The sequence below is a fragment of the Felis catus genome, chromosome B2 (assembly GCF_018350175.1).
Source record: "Felis catus isolate Fca126 chromosome B2, F.catus_Fca126_mat1.0, whole genome shotgun sequence".
In the NCBI taxonomy this organism is placed as follows: Eukaryota; Metazoa; Chordata; class Mammalia; order Carnivora; family Felidae; genus Felis; species Felis catus.
In genome coordinates, this window is record NC_058372.1 from 61648463 (window position 1) to 61674204 (window position 25742).

Here is a 25742-nt window from a genome sequence, read left to right on the forward strand (position 1 = left end):
CGCTTAACCAACTGCGCCACCCAGGTGCCCCTAAACTTTGAAATTTAAACTATGAAGCCTACTGCCCCACAGTTTTCCCATCTCAGTTGATACCAAATCCGTCGATACAATTACTTATGCCAAAATTTTACCAGCATCCTACGCTCTTCTCTTCTCCTCACAACCAACACCCAGTGTGTAGGGGAATCTAGTTAGCTCTACCTTCAAAGTATAACCACAATCCAACCACATATTACTATATCTACCACTACTATAGATAGAACTATATAACTATAGATAGAACTAGATCTACTGTATCTACTGAAACTAATTCTGGTCTCAGTAGAATTAGTAAAATAACCTCCAGCTTTTCTTTCTTCTATCCTTACTCTTTAGTAAGACAGAAATAATTATTATCTTCTTAAAACATGAGCAAGATCAGGGGCACCTGGGTGGCTCAGTCGGTTAAGCATCCAATTTCAGCTCAGGTCATGATCTCACAGTTTGTGGGTTCAAGCCCCACGTTGGGCTCTGTGCTGACAGCTCAGAGCCTGGAGCCTGCTTCAGATTCTGGGTCTCCCTCTCTCTCCGCCCCTTCCCCACTCATGCTCTGTCTCTCTCTGTGTCAAAAATAAATGAAACATTAAAAAATAAAAAATACAAAACCATGAACAAGATCAAGTCAGTCATTTGCTTAAAATGTTTCTCAATTTCCCTTAAAGTAAAAGCAATGTCTTTAACATGGCTTACCTAGAAGGCCCTATTTGATCTGGCTTTCCTTTCTTTTTTCTAACCTCCTCCCTATTGTTCTTCCATCCCTCCTTTATTAAATCCCAGCCACAACGATCACCTAGCTGAACTAAAATACCCTGCTTGATGCTTTTGCTCTATTTTGTTGTTGCTGTTTTTTAAATTTTTTAAATTTTTATTCATTTTTGAGAGACAGAGCATGAGCAGGGGAGGGGCAAAGAGATACAGAATCCAAAGCAGGCTCAAGTCTCCAAGTTGTTGGGGAGACACAGAATCCAAAGCAGGCTTAAGGCTCCAGGCTGTCAGTACAGAGCCCAACACGGGGATAGAACCCACGATCCACGAGATCATGACCTGAGCCAAAGTTGGGCGCTTAACTGACTGAGCCATCCAGGCACTACTCTATTTGTTTTACCTGGAATGCTCTGGGCCTTCATGGAGTTCCAAGTTTGTGCTAAAGTTTCAAATTTACAATGCAATCTATCCAGACCACTCTATTTAATAAAATAAACATCCCCACAGCTGCCATGCCTTATTCCCCTTACCTTACTCTTCTTGTTATTTTCCCATAACACTTAGAACCTTTTTATAAGTTTCCTAATTTTACTTATTCAGTACATGTATTGCTCATTCTCAGTGATACTGGAAGGTAAGATCCTTGAATACAATATTTTTTGGTCTCTTTTTCACTGATGTATCTCAAGTGTGCAGAACAATGAATGCATCAGAATGGGCACTCAAATACTTATTGGATGAGTAACTTAACAAATACGTTAATTACCATTAAAGTTAAACTGGTTTTCTGTAATTTATTCTCCTTTGAATAAAGTATTATGACAAATGAAGGATCTGACAATATTTCTTGAGTGTGAATTTGTAAAAAATTAATTTTCCTATAGTTCTGGTCAATTTATACACAAATGAACTATCTTATTACTGAACACAATGCTATTTGTATGGATGTCACTTCAAATTATGTGAAAGAAGAAAAGATTTCGTTATTCTGTTGTTTGAATATTTGAACCCAAATTCTCTTCAAACTTTCTAAAATATGTCACATTAGCAAAATTGTTCATACTTTCAAGTCAAAGGACTAGAGCAGCAACTTGCTAAATAGTGTGAAGATGTGAAACAACCAATAAACTTCCAAAAAGTTTTTCTTCACTAAAAGAAATATCCTAAAATATTGGAAAACCTGCTGACCTCACTTTCTTACACCATTTACAAAAATGAATTCAAAGTGGATTAAGGACCCAAATGTGAAACCTGAAACCACAAAAAATCCAGAAGAAAGCACAGAAAGTAAATAATTTCTCTGATACTGGCCATTGTAATATTTTTCTTGATGTGTCTTCTGAGGCAAGAGAAACAAAGGAAAAATAAACTATTGGGACTACATCAAAATTAAAAGTTGCTGCACAGAAAAGCAAATAATCAACAAAAAAAGGCAACCGACAGAATGGCAGAAGATATTTACAAATGACACATCACATGGACATCTATAAAGAACTTGTAAAACTCAACACACAAAAACAAACCATTCAGTTAAGAAATGGGCAGAAGACATGAATAGACATTTTTCCAAAGAAGACACACAGATGACTAATGAACACATGAAAGATTCTCAACACCACTCATCATCAGGGAGATACAAATCAAAACCATGATGAGATACCAACTCACACCTGTCAGAATGGCTAAAATTAATAATATAGGAAACAACAGATGTTGGCAAGGATGCTTACACTTTTGGTGGGAATAAAAACTGGTACAGCCACTCCAAAAAACAGTAGGGTGGTTACTCAAAAGGTAAAAATAGAACTACTCTAAACCAGCAATTGCACTGCTAGGCATTTACCCAAAGGATACAAAAATATTGACTAAAAAGAATACAAGCACCCTGATATTTATAACAGCATTACCAACAATAGCCATATTATAAAAAGAGCCAAAACATCCATGGACTGATGAATGGATAAATAAGACGTGGTGTATATATCTACTATGGAATATTTTTCAGCCATCAAAAAGAACAAAATCTTGCCATTTGCAACAACATAGATTGAGCTAGACTGTATTATGATAAAATAAGTCAGAGAAAGACAAATACCTGATGGTTTCACTCATGTGGAATTTAAGAAACAAAACAGATGAACACAGGGGGAGGGAAACAAAAGAGAGGGAAGAAAACCATAAGAGACTTTTAACTATAGAGAATAAACTAAGGGTTCCTGGAGAGGAGATGGACATTAAGGAGGGCACTGGTTGTGGTAAGCAGTGGGTGTTAACTGTAAGTGATGAATCACTAAATTCTACTCTTGAAACCAATATTACACTGTATGTTAATTAACTAGGATTTAAATAAAAAGGTAATATATATATATGTATATATATATATATATATATATATATATACATATATAAAGAACTTATATAAATAAACACCAAAAAAATAATCCAATTAAAAAATGGGCAGAAGACATAAACATACATTTCTCTAAAGACAGATGGTCAATAACACATGGAAAGATTCTTAACAATACTAATCTTCATGGGAAAGCAAATTAAAAACACAATAAGATATCACCTCACACCTGTCAGAATGGCTAAAATAAAAAACACAAGAAACAATAGGTGTTGGCACGATATGGAGAAAACGGAACTCTCGTGCACTGTTGGTGGGAATGCAAACTGGTGCAACCACTGTGGAAAACAAGTATAGAGTTTCCTCAAAAAGTTAAAAATAGAGGGGCACCTGGGTGGCTCAGTCAGTTAAGTGTTCGACTTTGGCTCAGGTCATGATCTCATGGTTTGTGAGTTGGAGCCCTGCATCAGGCTCTGTGCTGACAGCTCGGATTTTGTGTCTCCTTTACTCTCTGCCCCTCCCCCATGCATTCTCTCTCTCTATCTCTCTCTCTTTCTCTCTCTCTCTCTCTCTCTCCCTCTCTCTCAAAAATAAACATTTATTTTTTTTAAAAGTTAAAAATAGAATTACCATTGCCCTACTGAGTATTTCCCCAAAGAATACAAAAACACTAATTCAAAAAATATATGCAGCCCTATGTTTAGGCAGCATTAATTACAATAGCCAAATTCTGGAAGCATCCCAAGTATCCATCAATAGATGAATGGCTAAAGAAGATGTGATGCACACACACACACACACACACACACACACACACACACAATGAAACATTTCTTGGCCATAAAAAAATAATGAAATTTTGCCATTTGCAACAACATAGATGGATCTAGATAGTATAATGCTAAGTGAAAAAAGTTAATCATAGAAAGAAAAATACAATATGATTTAACTCATATGTGGCATTTAAAAAACAAATGAACAAAGAAGAAAAGAGACAAACCTACAACAGACTCTTAACTCTAGAGATCAAACTGATGGTTACCAGAGGAAGGTCAGTGGAGGAATGGATGAAGTAAGTGATGGAGACTACACTTATGACGATGAGCACTGAGTAACCTATAGAATTGCTGAATCACTATATTGTATACCTTAAGCTAATATAACACTGTAGGTTAACTACACTGGAATTAACATAAAACAAAAATTTTTAATTAAAAAAATAAAATAAAGGAAATCTGCTGACCTCTTAAACAATTGCATGACCACTTAGTTGACACAAATACAGACTGAAATTTAAACTCCCCCAGGGAGAACTATTGGAATTAAATAGCAAGTGTATTTTCATGACAGTGAGAAATTGTTCTCAACGTTCTGACAAGTATATTTGGAACAAAGACAGAAGAACAGTACAGTGCACTTCAAAGTTTTATAGTAATTCAATATGAAATTATTAGGCATTTATAAATATTATTCTGCTTGTGAACTAACAGACCTAATTAAAAGTTGTGGGACTGAATAACATGCTACTTTCCATTGAGTTTTTATATTTTAGGTTTTCATATACAATTCATAAGGTATGATTTTAAAATGTTTCAAAAAGGACTATGGAGGCATTATAATCCTTTATAAGTTAGGTTGCTATCACTGGAAATTCCAGGCTACAAAAGTTTCTTCAAGGTTTTGGACTGGAAATATAAATCATATTTTTACTTCCTTCTGTACTGCATAGTACCTATATGGAGCCAAATACATAGTTGATACTTAATAAATATTTATTAAATAATGAAAGAGTAATGATAGTTACCTTGACATATAACTGAATTTCTTAACCTTAATAATACCTTGCATGAATTCTTGAAAAATGAGATTTTTTTTTTCCAAATAGCTGCTTTTTAAGTGCCTATTGCTTTAGGGCAGTTCTACTTAAGCTACCATTCACATCAGCACACTGATTAATCCCATTAACACTCCATCTATCCTTTTGCTGAAATGGTATTTCTCTTTTATCAAACATGTAAAGGCAATTACAGTAAATGGCTCTATCCATTTATATCAGTGATTTTACACATTGTTCAAACCGTATTAAATAAGGTGCCATCTCAATATTTAACATTTCAATAAATTTTAGGACAAATAGACTTACTGTAACTTGCAAGTAGAGGTGAAATCTCTTGATATTTAATCTTCAATGTCTTTTTCCTAAGAATGAGAGTTATAAAAAAAAATGATAAACATTGTTTAGTGCTGGATTGAGCCATATGCACCAAAACTTCCTATTTTTCCTGGAATCTCAGAATAAAAACTTATTGGAAATAAAGCCATTGCATATGTAATTATTTCAGTTAACATGAGGTTTCTACTGGAGTAAGGTGGGCCCTTACCAATATGACTGCTGTCTGCTATCTTTCTAAGGGGAAAAAAGACACAAAGACACATGCACAATGGAGACAACTATGTGAAGACAGAGGGAGTGTGGAGTGATGCATCTACAAGCCAAAAAAAGAGCAAGAATTGCCTGCAACTACCAGAAGGTAGGATGAGACAAGAAATCATCCTCCTCTAAAGCTTCAGAAAGTGACAGCACCTTCATTCTGGACTTCCAGCCTCCAGAACCAAGAGAATAAATTTCCTTTGTTCTAAACAAACCCAGTTTGTGGTACTTTGTTAGGGAAACCCCAGAAGACTAACACACTTAGTTTTTGCTTAATCAATTTATGTGCAATATAAAAATCTATAATTTACGTGGCCACCTCACCCCCTTCTACAACCCCCAAGTCAATGAGAAACTGGATGTTTTAACACTTTCTATTTCAAGAAACATGGCATACATTTTGGAAATGTCTGTGACTACATTTCAGTGATTAGTCACTTCAAATCTGTGACACTAAGGAAATTTATTTTATTTAAGAAAACAGGTATATCTTTAAATGTTTATATAGAAATGCTTCCATATAAGAATATTCATATATATAAAACAATTCAAATTTTAATTAAAAAAATATTTTAAAAACTTTTCCTTTTAGCATTTACTAGTCACAGAGACTGAGACACTCTGAAGGTAATGAATTGTCAATAAGTGGCTTAAAAATTGAAAATTCCAATTCTGGATTTAGGGTTTTAATGCAATATTTTACACAATAGGCTCTTATGTTAAGAAGTGGGCATATATCTGTACACTATTTTCATATTTTTCCAATATTTATTTCATCCTTCCCCAAATAATGCAGTCATCCCACCTATAAGTCACTTTCCTCCCCTCAAAAACTATGTTTCAGCCTAGACAGCTAGCTTTGAAAAAATGGGTCAAATATGTTGCCAGACATTATCCTAGTCATGAAAATGTCTTTTTTAATATACTCAGTCCATAAAAATAGAGAGAAAATGAGTTCTACTTTAATAAGATAAACTGGTTGTGTGTGTGTGTGTGTGTGTGTAAGAAACACTGAACAAAAGAGTTTGCTCTCTGCTCTGAACAGAACAGAAATATTGATTTTCCATCACTCAATCCAGAAGATCCAACAGTGCTGGAGAATTTATAGGCCATAGAGGGGAAACTAGATGATTATAGCTATACTACAACTTGCATTGTGTTATTAACTAATAATTACTAATTTCCCAGCATTACCTCTAGTTATTCAGGAAATCGTGTTTTTATTGTCCTTCCTTAGCTAATAACTAGGTATTTTGAAATGCTCTGTGATTTGTACATTAAAAAATCATCTATGTGTCCTTATGTTTATTTTTGTCCTATCAATACACATCTCTGCTACTTCTCAAATTCTGGACAAAAGAGGCAGTACAATATGCTAAGAAATATGATGAGAGAGTGAATTAGTGAGGACTGGAACTAGAATCCCTGTGGGCTTAAAGACGAAAAACATCCAGGTTGTCATATAGTAATTTTTCCTTTTTATATTTTATCCATGGATAGTATTCATCCAATACTCCAAAAAGTTAAAAAAAATTTATTATAGTGTTTAAAAAACACTATAATACATTATTTCTGTTCACAATCTTATATCCTTAACTCATTTTTAAGCAATTTTAAATCAGGTTGAATAACAAGTTATACTTAGCTACATATTTGGTTGTTCGTATTTGGCACAATGACTTTAGACAAGTAGTGAGGAACTCAGAGTCACATAATTCATGCTTTTCTAGTTTATCTCTGATTATGACTTGTACTTTTCTTGGATCTCTTTTAAAATAACACTGAAATTAAACTAATGCTGTGTACAATTCCTTCCCTTAGGATAATATCTATAACCAGAACCAAAAACATTGAGCTGAATTAAGATTTTATTTTAGGTACAAAATTGAAATTAGATATAAGTTAAGTAATATATGAGAAAGTGCTATGTGTAAAATTATAGAGTGGTATTTTAGAATTCCCCTGGAAAGCCATCCGGCCCTGGACTCTTGTTTGTTGGGAGAGTTTTGATTACTAATTCAATGTATTTACTGGTTATGGGTTTGTTCAAATTTTCTATTTCTTCATAAGGTGCTAACTGTAAAAGTTCATTTTAGTAATGATTTCAAATACAAAATATATTAAACCTGTAGTTAAAAAAATATTCTTTGGAATGTGTTGGTTTATCAGCAATTTTCAGGATCTGATATTCATAACCATTAATTAATGAGTTTGTTGATATATGTTATAATTGTCAAATTAATAAAACCTTGTCTATTAAATATGTATGTGCTTTTCTAAACTTTTATTTTAGTCGATGCAAAACACTTCATTGGATATACTCTCTTGGTAAAGCCTACTAGAATATGAACCAATTCTTTCTACAGAAATGTTTGCTTTTGTTTTTAATCTTGAACCAATATCTCTCCTGTACAATAGAACTTAAGTCTCTACATATTAAGAAAATTTTACAGAGGAAATTTGTAAAGTGGTAATATAGTATTCTGTATTTTGATTCTGTTGCTATTAAACACATATTTGCTTTAACAGTGCCTTTCTTTTATGCTGGACGCATAGAATAAATATAGGTTGAAGTTTTTACCTAGTGAAAAGTCACACTTCTCCCAATGCAATTGTCTCTATAGAGTGCAAGTGTACCTCAGTCTAGGAGTCTTAAAACTCAGTGACTTGAGGAAGGGGCCAAGATGGCAGAGCAGCATGGAAGGTTTTTTTGCCTCTCTCTTTCCTGAAATGCAGCTAGATCAACACCAAACCATCTTGCACACCTAGGAAACTTACCTGAGGATTAACACAATAATCTGCACAACCTGAACCACAGAACTCGGCAGGTACGTGGCACGGAGAGGTGAATTGGGAGTGAGAAAAGCCGTGGAGAGAGAAAAGAGAGAGGGCGGAGAGCACAGGAAAAGCACTCCCCATTGAAAGCAGCTGGAGAGAAAGAGATAGAGTGGAAACACATGAGTGGAAACACATGAAAGGGATTGAATGAAAAAGGGAGAAAGGAGAGGGTTTAAATTCCATTAAGATTCTAAATAACAGGGGAGCACAGCTCAGTACCTGGTGGTGCTCTGCTGGGAAGGGCGAATCTCTAGGAGCAGACAGAAAGGTCCGAAGTGTCCCCAGGCCACATGGGGAGTGGCAGTTACCCTTCTCCACAGGCAAAGGTCCCAGCAGACCCCCGGAGAAGAGCCACTTTCACTGGTGTTGAAACAAGGACATTAAGGGTGAAGCCTCGTGCCAGATGTGTGTCGTGATTTACCATAATCTCTGAAACAATGCTGCTACACGATCACACAACTTTTTAGGGGTGGGTTGGCACCCGACCTGCAGTCTCCGGGCATCCACAGCAGCAGAGTCACAGGAACATTCCTGGGGGCAGACAAGCACCCAGCCACTGCTCAGCGAGACCCTCCCCCAGGAGGGTCTGAGTGGGTCAAAGCTGCAGAGCCCTCAGAAGAGAGGGGTTTGGAAACACAATCTCATGTGAGATAAAACTCGGGAAGAAGGTGCCACCTGGCAGGCTGATAGCTTGGTCAGAGACAGTTTGGTAGCAGGAAATGGACGGAAGTTGGAGACAAAGGAGGGGTGCTTGATTGCCGGTCTTCAAGAGCACAGAGTTCTGATACCAGGGAGGAAGTAGTTGGTGACGCCATTTCACTTCTCCGGCCCAAGAGCATACACCACAAAAGATCCACCGCAGTGAGCTAAGCAACGCCATCTAGTGGAGAATAGAGCCATTACACCAAGCCCTGCCCAACTGAGCGGACTGCACTCTAGATGAGCACCATGAGTCTCTCCACCTGCTTAGTTTACGAACTATAAAGTGCTTCACAGTTTGACTCCTAGGGGAAACTGGATGTAATTTCAATCATATTTCATTCTCTTCACTGGTCTATCTAATCAACTTTTTTCTTTTTCTTTCCTTTTCTTATTATTGAATACAGAAAGAGAAAAAATTATTTTTACTTTCTGTTTATATAAAAAAGATTTTTCTTTAATTTTTTCTACTCTATTTTTTACTTTTTTGTATTTTTTTCAATTTTACTTTACTTTCATCATTTCATTTCATCCTATTTTGTTGCATTCATTTTTTTAATTTGCAAACATTTCCCTTACTCCCCCCCCCCTTTTTTTCTTTTTGTTTCTTTCCCTTTTTTTCTCTATTCTGTCAAGCTTCTTTCAACAACCAGACCAAAACACACCCAGGATCTAGCATCCTTTACTTGATTTTTTTGTGTTGTTTTTAATTTTTTTAATTTTTACTATTTTTTTATTTTATTAAGTATATTTTCCCTTCAAATGAAATGAAGGAATTCATCCTAAAATAAAGAATAGGAAGAAATGACAGTCAGGGCTTACTCAACACAGACACAAGCAGGATATCTGGACAAGAATATAGAATCATGATAATAAAAATCCTAGCTGGGGTTGAGAAAAGCAGAGAATCCTTTTCTGCAGAGTTAAAAGAAGAAAAATCTAGTCAGGACAAAATTAAAAATGCTATAACTGTGATGCAATCTTGAATGGATGCTATGGAAGTAAGGATGGATGTAGCAGAGCAGTAAAGCAGATATAGAGGACAAATTTATGGAGAATAATGAAGCAGGAAAAAAGAGGGACCCTAAGGCAAAAGAGCTTGATATAAGAATTAGAGAACTCAGTGACTCAGTAAAAGGGAATAACATCTGAATCATAGAGGTCCCAGAAAAGGAAGAGAGAACAAGGGGTAGAAGGGTTATGTGAGCAAATCATAGCTGAAAACTTTCCTAACCTGGGGAAAGACACAGACATCAAAATTCAGAAAGCACAGAGAACCTCCATTATATTCAACAAAAACAGACTATCAACAAGGTAAATATCATAGTCAAATCCACAAAAGACACAAGCCCACGAGGAAAGGATCATGAAAGCAACCAAGGAAAAAAAAAAAAAAGTCCTTAATCTACAAGGGAAGACAGATCAGGTTCGCAGCAGACCTGTCCACAGAAACTTGGCAGCCAGAAAGGAATGGCAGGATATATTCAGTGTGCTACATCAGAAAAATATGCAGCTAAGAATTCTTTATCCAGCAAGGCTGTCATTCAAAATAAAAAGAGAGAGAAAAAGTTTCCCAGACAAATAGAAATTAAAGGAGTTCATGACTACTAAACCAGCAATCCAAGAAATTTTAAGTGGGACTCTCTGAGAGGAGAAAAGATGAAACAAAACAAAAAGACTAAAAACAACAATGACTAGAAAGTACCAGAGAATGCCACCAGAAATTCCAACTCTACAGGCAACATAATGGCAATAAATTCATATATTTCAGTGCTCACTCTAAATATCAATGGACTAAATGCTCCAAATCAAAAGACGTAGGGTAACAGAATGCATAAGAAAACAAAATCCATCTATATGCTATTGACAGGAGACCCATTTTAGACCTAAAGACACCTTCAGATTGAAAGTAAGGGGATGGAGAACCATCTATCATACTAATGGTTGCCAAAAGAAAGATAGAGTAGCCATACTTATATCAGACAATCTAGATTTTAAAATAAAGACTGTAACAAGAGATAAAGAAGAGCATTATATCATAATTTAGAGGTCTATCCACCAAGAAGATCTAACTATTGTAAAATTTGTGCTCCCAAAGTGGAAGCACAAAAATATGTAAATCAATTAATCACAAACATAAATAAACTCATTGATAATAATACCACGACAGTAGGAAACTTCAATACCCACTTATAGCAATAGACATATCATTTAAACAGAAAATCAATAAGGAAACAAAGGCTTCGAATGGCACACTGGACCAGATGGACTTAACAGATACATTCAGAAAATTTCATCATAAAACAGCAGCATACACATTGTTCTCGACTGCACATAGAAAATTCTCCAGAATAGATCACATACTGGGACACAAATCAGCTCTCAACAAGTACAGAAAGATGGAGATCATACCGTGCCTATTTTCAGACCACAACACTATGTAACTCGAAATCAACTACAAGAAAAAATTTGGAAAGACAACAAACACTTGGAGACTAAAGAACATCCAACTGAAGAATGAATGGGCTAACTAAGAAAGTAAAGAGTAAATTAAAAAGTATGTGGAAGCCAATGAAAATGAAAACACAACCCAAAACCTCTGGTGTGCAGCAAAGACATCATAAGAGGGAAGTAGATAGTAACCAAGGCCTTCCTAAATAAGGAAGAAAGATCTCAGATACAGAACCTAACCTTACACCTTAAAGAGCTGGGAAAAGTGAAGTAAATAAAACCAAAACCAGAATAAGAGGGGAAATAATAAAGATTAGAGCAGAAATCAATGCTATAAACAACAACAACAACAACAACAACAAAACAGTAGAACAGATCCATGAAACCAGGAGCTGGTTCTTTGAAAGAGTTAACAAAACTGATAAACTCCTAGCCAATTTGATCAAAAAGAAAATGGAAAGGACACAAATAAATAAAATCAAGAATTAAAGAGAGGAGATCAGAAACAACACTGCATAAATAAAAACAATAATAAGAGAATGTTAGGAGCAATTATATGCCAATAAATTGGGCAATCTGGAAGAAATGGACAAATTCCTAGAAATATATAAATGACCAAAACTGAAACAGGAAGAAATAGAAAATTTGAACAGATCCATAACCAGTAAAGAAATCAAATTAAAATAAAAAGTCTGCCAACAAACAAGAGTCCAGAGTCGGGATGGCTTTCCAGGGGAATTCTACCAAACATATAAAGAAGAGTAAACACCTATTCTTTTGAAGCTGTTACAAAAAATAGAAAGAGAAGGAAAACTTCCAAACTCATTCTATGAAGCCAGCATTACCTTGATTCCAAAACCAGATAAAGATCACAATAAAAGGAGAAATACAGATCAATTTCCCTGATGAACAAGGACGCAAAAATCCAAAACAAGATATTAGCCAATTGGATCCAAAAATGCATTTAAAGAATATTCACCACAACCAAGTGGGTTTATACCTGGGATTCAGGGCTGGTTCAATGTCTGCAAAAAAATCAGTGTGATACATAACACCAATGAAAGAAAGGACAAGAACCATATGATCCTCTCAATAGATGCAGAGAAAGCATTTGACAAAATATAGCATCCTTTCTTGAAAAAAAAACCCTCAAGAAAGTAGGGATAGAAGGATCACATCTCAAGATAACAAAGGCCATATATGAAAGACCCAGCACTCATATCATCCTCAATGGGGAAAAACTGAGAGCTTTCCTCCTAAGGTCAGGAACATGACAGGAACATGACAGGGATGTCCACTGTCACCACCTTTATTCAACATAGTATTGGAAGTCCTAGCCTCAGCAATCAGACAACACAAAGGAAGAAAAGGAATCAGCAAGGAGGAAATCAAACTTTCACTCTTCGCAGATGACATGATACTCTACATGGAAAACCCAAAAGGTTCCACCAAATAACTGCTAGAACTGATTCATGAATTCAGCAAAGTCAGAGGATATAAAATAAATGCACATAAATTTGTTGCATTCCTATACACCAATAATGAAGCAACAAAAAGAGAAATCAAGGAATCTATTCCATTTACAATTACACCAAAAACCATAAAATACCTAGGATAAACCCAACCAAAGAGGTAAAAAATCTACACACTGAAAACTATAGAAAGCTTGTAAAAGAAATTGAAGAAGACACAAAAAGATGGAAAAACATTACATGCCCATGGCTTGGAAGAACAAATATTGTTAAAATGTTTATACTACCCAAAGCAATCTACATATTCAATGCAAACCCTATCAAAATAACACCAGCATTCTTCACAGAGCTAGAACAAACAATCCTAAAAGTTGTATGGAACCAGAAAAGACCCTGAATAGTCAAAGTAATCCTGAAAAAGAAAACCAAAGCTGGCGGTATCACAATCCCAGACTTCAAGCTATGCTACAAAGCTGTAACTATCAAGACAGTATGGTACTGGCACAAGAACAGACACTCAGATCAAGGGAACAGAATAGAGAGCCCAGAAATGGACCCACAAACGTATGGCCAACTAATCTTTGAAAAAAGCAGGAAAGAATATCCAATGGAATAAAGACAGTCTCTTTAGCAAATGGTGGGAGAACTGGTCAGCGACATGTGGCAAAATGAACCTGGACCACTTTCTTACACCATACACAAAAGTAAACTCAAAATGGATGAAAGACCTAGAGAAGAAAGCAGGTAAAAACCTCTTTGACCTCAGTTGCAGCAACTTCTTACTCAACACATCTCTGGAGGCAAGGGAAACAAAAGCAAAAATGAACTAGTGGGACCTCATCAAAATGAAAAACTTCTGACAGCAAAGGAAACAATCAGAAAAACTAAAAGGCAACCGGCGGAATGGGAGAAGATATTTGCAAAGGTCATATCAGATAAAGGGTTAATATCCAAGATCTATAAAGAACTTATCAAACTCAACACCCAAAAAACAAACAATCCAGTGAAGAAATGGGCAAAAGACATGAATAGACACTTCAAAGAATACATCCAGATGGCTAACAGACACATGAGAAAATGCTCAACATCACCCATCATCTGGGAAATACAAATCAAAAGCATAATGAATTACCACTTCACACCAGTCAGAAGGGCTAAACTGAACAACTCAGGCAACAACAGATGTTGGCAAAGATGCAGAGAGACAGGATCTCTTTTACACCACTGGTGGGAATGCAAACTGGTGCAGCCACTCTGAAAAACAGTGTGGAGTTCCTCAAAAAATTAAAAATAGAACTACCCTACAAGCCAGCAACGGCACTGCTAGGTATGTGTCCAAGAAACACAAGTGTGCTGTGTTGAAGGGGCACATGTACCCCAATGTTTATAGAAGTGCTATCAACGATAGCCAAAATATGAAAAGAGCCCAGATGTCCATCAACAGATGAATGGATATAGAAGATGTGGTATATATACAATGGAGTATTACTTGGCAATCAAAAAAAAAATGAAATCTTGCCATTTGCAACTATGTGGAAGGAACTAGAGGGTATTATGCTAAGTGAAATTAGTTAGACAGAGAAAGACAAATATCATGTGATTTCACTCATATGTGGAATTTAAGATCCAAACAGATGCATGTAATGGAAGAAAAGCAAAAATTATATAAAAACAAGGAGAGCAAGAAAACATAAGAGACTCTTAAATACAATGAACAAACTGAGGGTTGCTGGAGAAGTGTTGGGTGGTGGTATTGGCCAAATGGATGAGGTGCATTAAGGAAGACATTTGTTTGGATGAGCAATAGTGTTACACATAGGGGACAAATCACTGGAATCTACTCCTGAAATCATTGCACTATATGCTAACTTGCATGTGAATTAAAAAATAAATAAATAAATAAATAAATAATAATTGTTTTAAATTGGTGATATATATATTATATGTAATATGACAATACATTTCTAACCATTTCCAGTTGTTCATAACTTTAGAATACAAAAGGATAGTATATTATTGAAGAAATATCCAATTATGTTATAACTGGAAGTCCCAAACATATTATTTACTTATCCATGTGGTTTCTAAAAGATGTAAATATACTTTCAGTAGCCATGGTCAGTACTAGAGTAACCATGAGAAGTTCGATTATTCCATTTTAAGTAAGGAATCTTCAAAGGATGTTTCAGGAGATAAACTTTATGTGCTTAAAATTTTAGCCTTTGAAGGAGACTTGATCCCTGTCCTTGGAAAGGATAACACAGTATTTTGTAAAGTGTGCAGTAAAATTTCTCTTGATTTAACAGATCACTTTTTGCCTCAAACAGTCCATGAATTAACCCTTTTAGAATACCCATCATGTTTGTTTAGATAGAATCAAACTCAATAGATTATTTTTTGGCAATGGTAAACATGAAGCAAGCAACTATCATAAAATTAGAAACTTCCAGGCAATAGTTTTAAAATTTTGAGAAAAATATATTTATGCAAATTTGATTACTAAAGAATATGTTTTAAGTACATATATATATTTACTTCAAGACCATACAATTTAGGACTTAATTAGGACATAATTGGATTCAGTTTGTTTGCAGGTTTATTTGATAGAAAACTCAGTGTTATAAACTTTTTTAGTTTTCACAAACTAAGAGATTTGACTATTTAGTAAGAAGTTGGGATTCCTTCAAGGAAAAAGTAGTGTCTAGAACAAGCCCATTTTTATACATTAGGTTCTAGCCGTTAATCTCCTACAAAGCTGACTGTAGCAATTCTCATTAGATTTCCTCCCTATCCCATGGACTTGATAATTTGCAAAGGTTAAATTGAATCACAATCCCTTGCCCATAGTTTCATCCAATCTACTCTTTTTCTGTCATAACAGTGCTTTGCAACTAATTAGGTCATTACTCTGCTTCCTATTTTTAATTTGTGGATAATATTCTGCCTTTCCTTGGCAAGTTACACCTGTTTCCCATTATCAATGCCTTCTCTCCCTATACCTAGAGTAATGTTACCTCCACTGGCTGACCCAGAATCCTCCATGGATTTCTTACCTGATGTCAACTCTATATTTAGACATGGACTTACTCTATACCTTTATACTTGCTCTTGCTCTACATTTTAAATATCAGTGCTTATACCTCAGAACTCTAAAGTTGCTTTGCATTGGACCAATGACATCCCTACCGAATTTTCATTTACCAGGGCATGTCCAACATAGTGCTGACATAAGATCTGCAAGATCTTGAATGAGAGGCTATTCTTATTGCTGTCTATAAATTGATATTTCTTTAAATTTATCTGTCATTAACGTTGATCATAAACCAACTCTACCTATTGTATCAGGAACTTTGCAGGAGAATGATTTTTTATTAATATTGTGTTCCCAGAAATGCCTACTACAGGGGTTATAAACATTCAAACCAGCAAAATATAGAAAGTGACTACTGTATGTTAGATGTCTGGGGAGCTGACCTATGGACTGAGACTACCGGGTGGATACAGGAGTCTATTAAATTGTTAAGGTTCTTAATCATATGACAATGTAACAACATAAAGATTTTTAAAATATATGAATAATGTCACAGAGTTTATGATTTAGAAATTATCTGTGAAGAATGGATTGGAAATGGAAGAATGAAATAGAAGAGGCTCTTGGAGAAAAGGCTGGAAAACACCTAAGAAGGTTGACAATAATAGATGACCACTTTTATAGACCAAGACCAACAGACAGGGATTAACAGAAAATCATAAGTATAGGGATGACTATGTCACTAAATCACAGATTTGAGAAATCAACTTAATTTGGACTTCCTAAATATGTTTCCTGAGGCTACTGATTGTTTCCTTGCCTTAATTAGAATTAGTTTACAAAGAAGAATATGGCTGAATTTGCAGGTGGGAGGAGACAGTAACTCTAGTTCTAGCAAGAGAGGACTGGGAAGGGCAATGAACCAGGCAGAGGCTAACAAATTTTATCTTTAAATGCAGAAGAATATAAAAGGTGGAAAAGATGTAAGGGTGAGAAATTATGATGGAAACAGGCTATCATATAGTTGTTTTGATATTCTGTTGAATTTAAAATATTCTAAGACTTTCAGTTAAAGGGCTAGTGGAAAATTGACATCTTGAATATGGAACCTTGAATAAAAGTGTGGATTAGAGACAATGTGTCACTAATACAACAGAGAATTTCAATAAGAGAGAGGCACCATTATCTCTTGAGCTGGAAAGATTAAATAAGATGAATACTGAAAATATGCCACTGATTTGGCAATTAGGAGGGCATTAGTGATCTTAAATGCTATTTCAATGATGTGCTAGGGTAGATAGTAGACTGCATTGAATAATGGTAAGTGATGAAGTGGGTATAGTTGACTCATTCAAGTAGTTTGGCAATGAATACATAGAAAATAGTTTTATACCTGCTTCCCCAAAGAAATAAAGTTTGCAGATTTTTTAAACTGTCTTTTAAACTTAGGAAACTCAAGAAAGTTAATGTGCTAATATAAAAAGTAAGTGAAAAGCAGTTTATTTTCACATTTAATGAGCTTGGAAGTTGCCCCTCTATCATAAGAAAAAGTAAAAAGCTGAACAGACAAAAATCAGCAACTCTTCTTGCAACAATAAGACAGGGAAGGACACAGGGCAAACCACTGAACCCCACAAAACTGGAGAGACAAGCAAATACAAGGAGTTGTGGCTTGCCAGAGCAGAGACTCATGAGACTACTGTGGAATTCAGTGGTATTGTAGGAAAACCTGAACTGTAATTGACAAAGTGCTGGAGATTCAGTATGGAGAATGCTTGAGAGTTAAAAAAAAAAAAAAGCAAACAAGCAACAACATCAACAACAACAACAACAAAATTAGAGAATCCAGTCATATGGTTGCTCTATAATACTGAGATATACTTTTAGGAGGTCAACCAGATTCCTGCAGCATATGTTAGATTTAAAAAATTCCCTCATTCTTCTAGCAGGAGGAGGGGGAAAGGAATCATTTTGAAATATGCCAGAGCACTCTGTTCTTGACAAGCCTATTCTCAATGGAAACTAGTTAACCAGAGCCTAACCTGTTGGGGTATTATCAGAATCTAACTGACCTGTGGAAAGGAAATACTCAACTTCAGCCAGTTCAGGTCATCTCACTCACCTAAGTGGGAAGGGAAAAACTGAGAAACACTTGTGAAGTTTACAAACCAGAGGCATAGGACACTAAAAGACTGAAACCATAATAGAGAACTAAGGAATGCTTCACCTCTCTTCACATCTCACATCTACATTACTAGAGACCCACTTATAACAATTCCTTTCACCCACTAGATCATGTCTGACTATCAAGAAAAAATGATAAGGCATACCAAAAGGCAAAAAAAAAAATTAAAAGACAGAACAATTATCAGAATGAGACATGGCAGGGATGCTGTGCTGGGTTTGATCCACAAACACTCGGGTGGCGGATGACCGATTACTCACAGAAAGGAGAGGGCGAGGGGGCCAAGTGGTGATGGCCCCGAGCAAAACTCATCTCCAGTTTTTATTGAGGATCTTATCAGTACATTTCAAGGGGTGCAGAGGAAAGGAATGTGTGGTTTCAAATACAGGAACGAAGCACCCTCATAGATTATCAGGGGAACAATACAATCAGGGTAGTGATGCACAGGCATACATGACAGGGGCAGTGTATATGTCATAGGAAGGGGATTGTTTTACTACTTTAAATTAAGCATTTACATAGGGGAAAAACATGCTGATCCACAGGCAAGTTCAGGCTGTCTTCAGTCTTGACATTTCAAAGGAGACCTGGTTTTCCTGATCTGTTTTGCTGCTTCTCAACCAAAACATTTCTTTCTTAAATCTCAGCCACCCAAGCTCTATGAGCTCCCACAATGTTGGAATTTAAAACACCTATGATTAATACACTAAGGCTCTAAAGGAGAAAGTAGTCAGCATGTAAGAACAGATTTACAAGGTAAGCAGAGAGATGAAAATCCCAAAGTAGGAGGGGGGACTGTTGGAGAGAAAGAAAACACTATAACCTAACAAAAAAAAATGCCTTTGATAGATCCATTAGTAGACTGGACACACCTGAAGAAAGAATCTCTAAAGTACAGAACAGATCATTAGAATCCTTGAAAATTAAAAATCAAAGAGAACAAAAAATAGAAAAAAAAGAAGAAAAGAATATCCAGGGACTATGGCACAACTAATAAAGATATAATATACATGGATGTGAATGCCAAAGGAGAAGAGATAATGAAGCAATTATGACTGAGAATTTTCCCAAACGAACGTCCAACACCAAATCTCAGACTCAGGAATCTCAAAGAACACCAAACAGGATAAATACAAAAACACTGTACTGAGGCATCTCATCTTTACTATATAAAATCAAAAATAAAGAAAATTCTTGAAAGAGGCCAGAGGGAAAAAAATACCTTACTTGTGTAGGAACAAAGATAAGAATTACACCTTACTTTTCCTCGGAAACCAAACAAGCAAAAAAAGAGTAAAGAGAAATATTTAAAGTCTTGAAAGAAAAAAATAAGAACACCAACCTAGTATTATGTCCCCTGTAAAATTATACTTCAAAATGAAGGAGAAACAAAAACTTTCTCAAACAAAAATTGAGGGACATTATTCCCAGTAGATCTGCCTTGCAAGAAACAGAAGTTCTTCAGAGAAATAATATATAATAATGATACAGATCAGAAACTTACATTTTAACAAAGAACATTGAAGAAGGAATAAGTAAAGGTAAATTAAAAACTTGTATTTTTCTTATTCATAATTGAACAAGAAAGTATTCAAAACAATAATAGCAACATTTTTATCAGGTATGCTTATGTATGTATCTTGTATATTTGTGTTTACTAACAGGCTTATGCATGTTTACACATAAGTGAAATGAATGATAGCAATTACACAAGAGATAGGAGACAGGAATTAGGATCATTTTGTTATTATAAGAGACTCAAACTACACATGAAGTGGTACAAGGTAGAAAAAATAGCAGAAGACAAAAATAGTAACAAAGAACAAAAGCAACAAAAATAAAGCACTAATAAATATGGTACATATTAACCCAGCTATATCAGTAATCACGTTGAATGTCAGTGGTTTAAATGCACCAATTAAAAGACAGGGATAGAGTGGATCAGAAATACCCCAACTATATGTTATTTACAAAAAAAATAATAATTTAAATATAAAAGCCCATATAGAGTAAAGTAAATAAATTGAGAAAAACATATCATGCTAACATTATTCAAAAGAAAACAGGAGTAGCTTTATTGATTTCAGACAGAGCAGACCTCAAAGTAAAGAAAGTTATCAGGGATAATGTAGGGCATTACAAAATGATAAAGACGTTAATTCTCCAAGAAGATATAATAATTTTAACATGTAAACACCAAACAGCAGAGCATCAAATAATGTGACAAAAATACTGATAGAACCACAAAGATAAATAGATGAATGAACAATCATAGATGGAGACTTCAACACCTCTCTATCAGAAATGGATAGATCCAGCAGGCAGAAAACCAGTAAACACATAATTGGACTCAACATCACCATCAATTAACTGGATTGAATTGACATCTATAGACTATTTTATCCCAGAAAAGCAGAATACACATTCTTTTGAAGCTCTCATGAAATATTCAAAATAGACCACAGACTGAAATATTCCTTAACAAATTTAAAATAATATAAATCCTATAATGTCTGTTCTCAGACCACAATGGAATTACTAGAAATCAATAGCAGAATGTTAAATGGAAAATCTCCAAACACATAAGGATTAAACGGTATAATTCTAAAAACAAATGAATTGAAGAAGAAATCCCAAGTTAAATTTTAAAATGTTTTTAACTAAATGAAAATGAAAACAAGTTATCAAAATGTGTGGAATGTAGTGAATACAGGACTTAGAGGAAAATGTATAGGATTGAATGCAAATATTAGAAGTGAACTTCTAAAATCAATATTTTACTTTTACACCTTAGGAAACTAGAAAATGAAAGGCAAAGAAACAATAAGAATTAAAATAGAAATCAATGAAATTGAAAACAGGAAATCAATAGAGAGAAATCAACAAAACCAAGAGCTAGTTCTTTGAAAAGATCAATAAAATGAGTAAGCCTCTATCCAGGTTAAATAAGAAAAAAAAAGAGAAAACACAAATTAGCAATATCCAAAATGAAAGAGAAAACAACTGAAAACTCCATGGAAATTAAAAGAACAGAAAAGGAATACTATGAACAACTCTATGCCCACAGATTTGATACCCTAAGTAAAACAGACCAATTTCTTAAAAAAACCAAAACTGCCAAAACTCAGAAAAGAAGAGATGATCTTAATAGTCCTATATATGTTAAAGCATTTAATCGATAATTAAAACCCTTTTAAAAGAGAAAGTACCATCCACTGATGGGTTCACTAATTCTACCAAATATTTAAGGAAGAATTGTACCAATTCTCTACATAATCTTTTTTGAAGATAGAAACTGAGGGAATGCTTCCTAACCCAATTTTTGAGGCCAGCATTACCTTCTATGAAAACTAGATAAAGATAAGAAAACTATATACCAATATCTCACGATTATAGAAAAAAATCTCAATAAAATATTAGCAAATCAAATCTCAGCAAGTATAAAAACAATTATGCACCATGGCCAAGTGGGACTTATCTCAGATACGCAAGACTGGTTTCACATGAGAAAGCAATTAATGTAACTCATAATATTAACAGACTAAAAAAGAAAACTTATATGACTCTATCATTGGATGCAGGAAAGTCATTTGACAATATCCATCACAGAACTTTCATGACAAAAGCTCTCAGGATACTCAAAATAGAGGGGAACCTCCTTGAATTGATAAAGCATATCTACAAAACCCTACAGCTAACATTATATTTAATGGTGAGAAACTTGAAGATTTCCCAGTAAGATCAGGAACAAAACAAGAACATCCCCTCTCACCACTCCTTTTCAACGTCATACTGTAAGTCCTTGTTAATGCAATAAGACATTAAAATGAATTAGAAAAGGAATTAAAAGGAATACAAAGTGGGAAAAAAGACATAAAGCTGTTTTTGTTCACAGAAGACATGAACATCTACAGAAAAATCTGAAAGAAAAAAACAGCTAAAACTGAGGAGACATTATAGCAAGGTTTCAGGAAACAAGGTTAATATACAGGAGTTAACTGCTTTCCTATTTACCAGCAATTAATAAGTGAAATATGAAAATAAAAGCAAAATACAATTTACAATTGCATCGAAAAACCTGAAGTACCTAGGCATAAATCTACCAACATATGTAGAGAGCTACGCAAAGAAAATTACGAAACTCTGGTGAATGAAATCAAAGAACTGAATAAATGGAGAGAAAAATCCATGTTTATGGATTGGAAGACCATATATTGTCAAGATATCGGTTCCTCCCAACTTAATCTATAGATTTAATGTAATCCCAATTAAATCACAGCAAGCAGTTTGTGGTTATAAGCAAACTGATCTAGAAGTTTATGATGAGAGGCAAAAGACCCAGAATAGCCAACACAATATTGAGGAAGCACAGAATTGGAAGACTGACACCACCTGACTTCAAGGTTTAGTATAAACTACAGCAATAGAGTTATTATGGTATTGGTGAAATACCATATCAGTGGAATCCAGAAATGGACCTCGATAAGCATAGTCAACTGATCTTTGACAAGAAGCAGAAACGAAACAATAAAAATAGTCTCTTCTACAAATGGTGCTAGAACAACTGGACATCCACATGCAAGAAAATAAGTCTAGACATACATCTTTGATCCTTCATAAAAATTATCTGTAAGTAGATCAGAGATATAGATGTAAAAGGCAAACTATAAAAATCCTAGAAAATAACAGGAGAAAGTGTAGATAATATTGGGTATGGTGATGCCTTTTTAGATATAATACTAAAGACATAACCCATGAAGAAACAATTAATAATATGGACTTGATTAATTAAAAACTTCTGCTCTGTGAATAATGACACCAATATAATTAACAGACAAACCACATAGTGGAAGAAAATATTTCCAGAGACACATTTGATGAAAACTGTTATCCAAAAATACAAAGACCTTTTAAAGAACTCAATAATAAGAAAACAAATAACCCAAATACAAAATGAGCCAAAGACCTTAGCAGATACCAAAAAAACCATTTTTGGGTGGCAAATAAGCATACACAAATTGTTCCACATAATATGTTTTTAGGGAAATAAAAATTAAAACAATGACATACCACTGTACATTTTAGTAGAATGGCAAAAATTCAGAACACTGACAATACCAAAAGAGGGAAGCAATTAAAATGTCCTCCAGTAGGTGAATAGATAAAGAAAATAACACATCCAGACAATGGAATATTAATAAGAACTAAAAAGAAATGAACTATCAAGTCATGAAAATACATGAAGGAAACTTCAATTTATATTACTAAGTGAAGGAAATCAAGATGACAATTCTATATACTGTATTTTAGCTATACAACTTTTTACACTAGGGAAACATGGAGACAGTAAAAAGATCAGTGGTTTCCTGAAGTTATGGGTGAGATAATAAATAAATAATAATAGCAACAACAACAACAACAATAATAATAATAATAATAATAATAGGTGGAGCACAGAGGCTTGTTACATAGCAGAGAAAATACTCTATGATTATATAATGGTGGATATATATCCTTACACATAGTCCAAATCCACAGAATATACAAACCTAGAATAAATCCTAAGGTAAACTATGGACTTGAGTCAATGCAGGTTCCTGGTAAAAAATGTACCATTATGGTGAATGATGTTAATAATGTCTATGCAGGTATGGAGACAGGAAGTATATGGGACATCACTATACGTCCCTCTGAATTTTGTTGTAAGTCTACAATTGGTCTTAAAAAATAAAGGCTTATTTAGAAAAATAGTGAAAAAATGAGACTAAAGAAAATCAAAATATAATGGGCAAGGTTTAAAATATAGGAGAGAAAAATCAAGAGTACAGAAGATACCTATACATTGTAGGTGGGGATACAAACTGGTACAATTTTTCAAAAAAGAAATTATCAATAAGAATCAGAAATATGTTCTTAACCGAGGTAGAAATCATGAAATTTATATTATACTCTACTAAGCAAATTTTATATAAGTTATAGGATTTTCTCATATATATATAATCAGATATGATAAAAGAAATATATATATATATATAAACATATATGTATACTCATTTTGCAAATGTTGATAAATTGGTAACAATTTAAGAGTATCATAATTAAATAAGTATATATGTAGTATATAAATATATATGGTGTGATAAGTATATATCAGAAGAAAGAAAAGATGGTGGTGCAGTAGAAGGTCTCTAGCCTCCCCTTGTCCTATGAATACAACTAGATAACTACCAAAATTATCCTAAATACCCCCAAAGTCTATGTGAAGACTTTCAGAACAAACTCCACAACTAAAGGTAGAGAAGAGGCCACATAGAAGAAGATAGGAAGTGCAGAGATGTGGTTTGAGAGAGAAATCGATCATGGCCACTGTGGTGGGAAAGGACTCATGGTCACAGAGACGTGCAGGAAAAATACTAGCACGCAGGGGATCACACAGGGAAGACATTCCCCATAGAAATTGGGTTGTAAAGCAAGAGTGGCTGAATTTCATGAGTTCTTGCAACCAGTGGGGCTTAAAGCCTGGAATTCTAAAGGTTGCTGAGTGTGGCTCAGGAAGAGTCCAAAGGCATTGTGACTACTCTAAGAGAGAAGGTAGTGCAAACATGCCACAGACATATAGTGTGGAAACAACAATATGAAAAGCATCTGAGGTAAAAAGTGGGAGGTTATTTTCTCATCTTGGAGCATGTCCTGGAGAGGCAGCATTCATGGAGAGACACCTCTAGGAACATAGAAACTGGCAGGTGCCATTTCCCCTCCCCTGCCCCTCAGTGTAAACACAGGACCATCTGTGGGAAACAGTGCCGCACTGACACTCATTACCTAATTTGCTTACAGCAAGCCCTGTCCCCTCTTCCCAGTCACACTTGCCTCAGTCCCAGTGCAGTGCACACCCTCCCACAGAAGACTGGCCCACATCCCTGCTCACACCACATCTCCAATCCAAGAGTTTAGTAGTAAGTTGCAGCGCCAATGGCAAGAAGCCTCATTTCACAAGCAGACCAGTGCACACCTAGTTAAAACTCACCACATTCACGGGGCAGCTGGTGGCTCAGTTGGTTAAGCGTCCAACTTTGGCTCAGGTCATGATCTCATGGTTCGTGAGTTTGAGCCCCATGTTGGGCTCTGTGCTGACAGTACAGAGCCTGGAACCTGCTTTGAATTCTATATCTCCAGCTTTCTCTGCCCCTCTCCTGCTTGTGCGCTCTCTCTCTCTCTCTCAAAAATAAGTAAACATTTTTAAAAAATTTTAAAAAACTCACCACATTCAGGCCAGGGACCAAACACTGCCCACAACTGGCAAAGAGAGTCTCAGCATACAAGTAACCTGAAAGAAAAAATGGCCAGGACCTCAATAGCAGAACAGCAGCAGGCCCTAGGGAAGAGGGACACTACACTGTAGGACTTCTGTTTCATAAGGCCATTACCCTCATGAACAGGAGAAATAGCTGACTTTCCTAACACAGAGAAGCAGGCATAGAGACTTAGAAAAAATTAAAGACAAAGGAATTTTTCCCAGATAAAAGAATAGGACAAGGACA

At 35.1% G+C, this 25742-nt stretch overlaps 2 long non-coding RNA genes across 2 annotated transcripts in view; both read right to left on the reverse strand.

The window, feature by feature from the left end:
• Positions 1-8434, reverse strand: part of LOC109499723 — a 98688-nt gene extending 90254 nt beyond the window's left edge. The window contains exons 1-2 of the long non-coding RNA XR_006597884.1: positions 8304-8434; positions 5238-5293 (exon numbers count right to left, since the gene is read on the reverse strand). This is a non-coding gene — a long non-coding RNA (uncharacterized LOC109499723). The remainder of the gene's footprint in view (positions 1-5237; positions 5294-8303) is intronic.
• A 147-nt stretch (positions 8435-8581) lies between these two features.
• On the reverse strand, positions 8582-25530 carry LOC123385421. The gene is made up of 2 exons (XR_006597885.1): positions 25464-25530; positions 8582-9243 (listed from the first exon to the last, which is right to left on the reverse strand). It is a non-coding gene; the product is annotated as an uncharacterized LOC123385421 (long non-coding RNA).
• Positions 25531-25742: the final 212 nt, after the last annotated feature.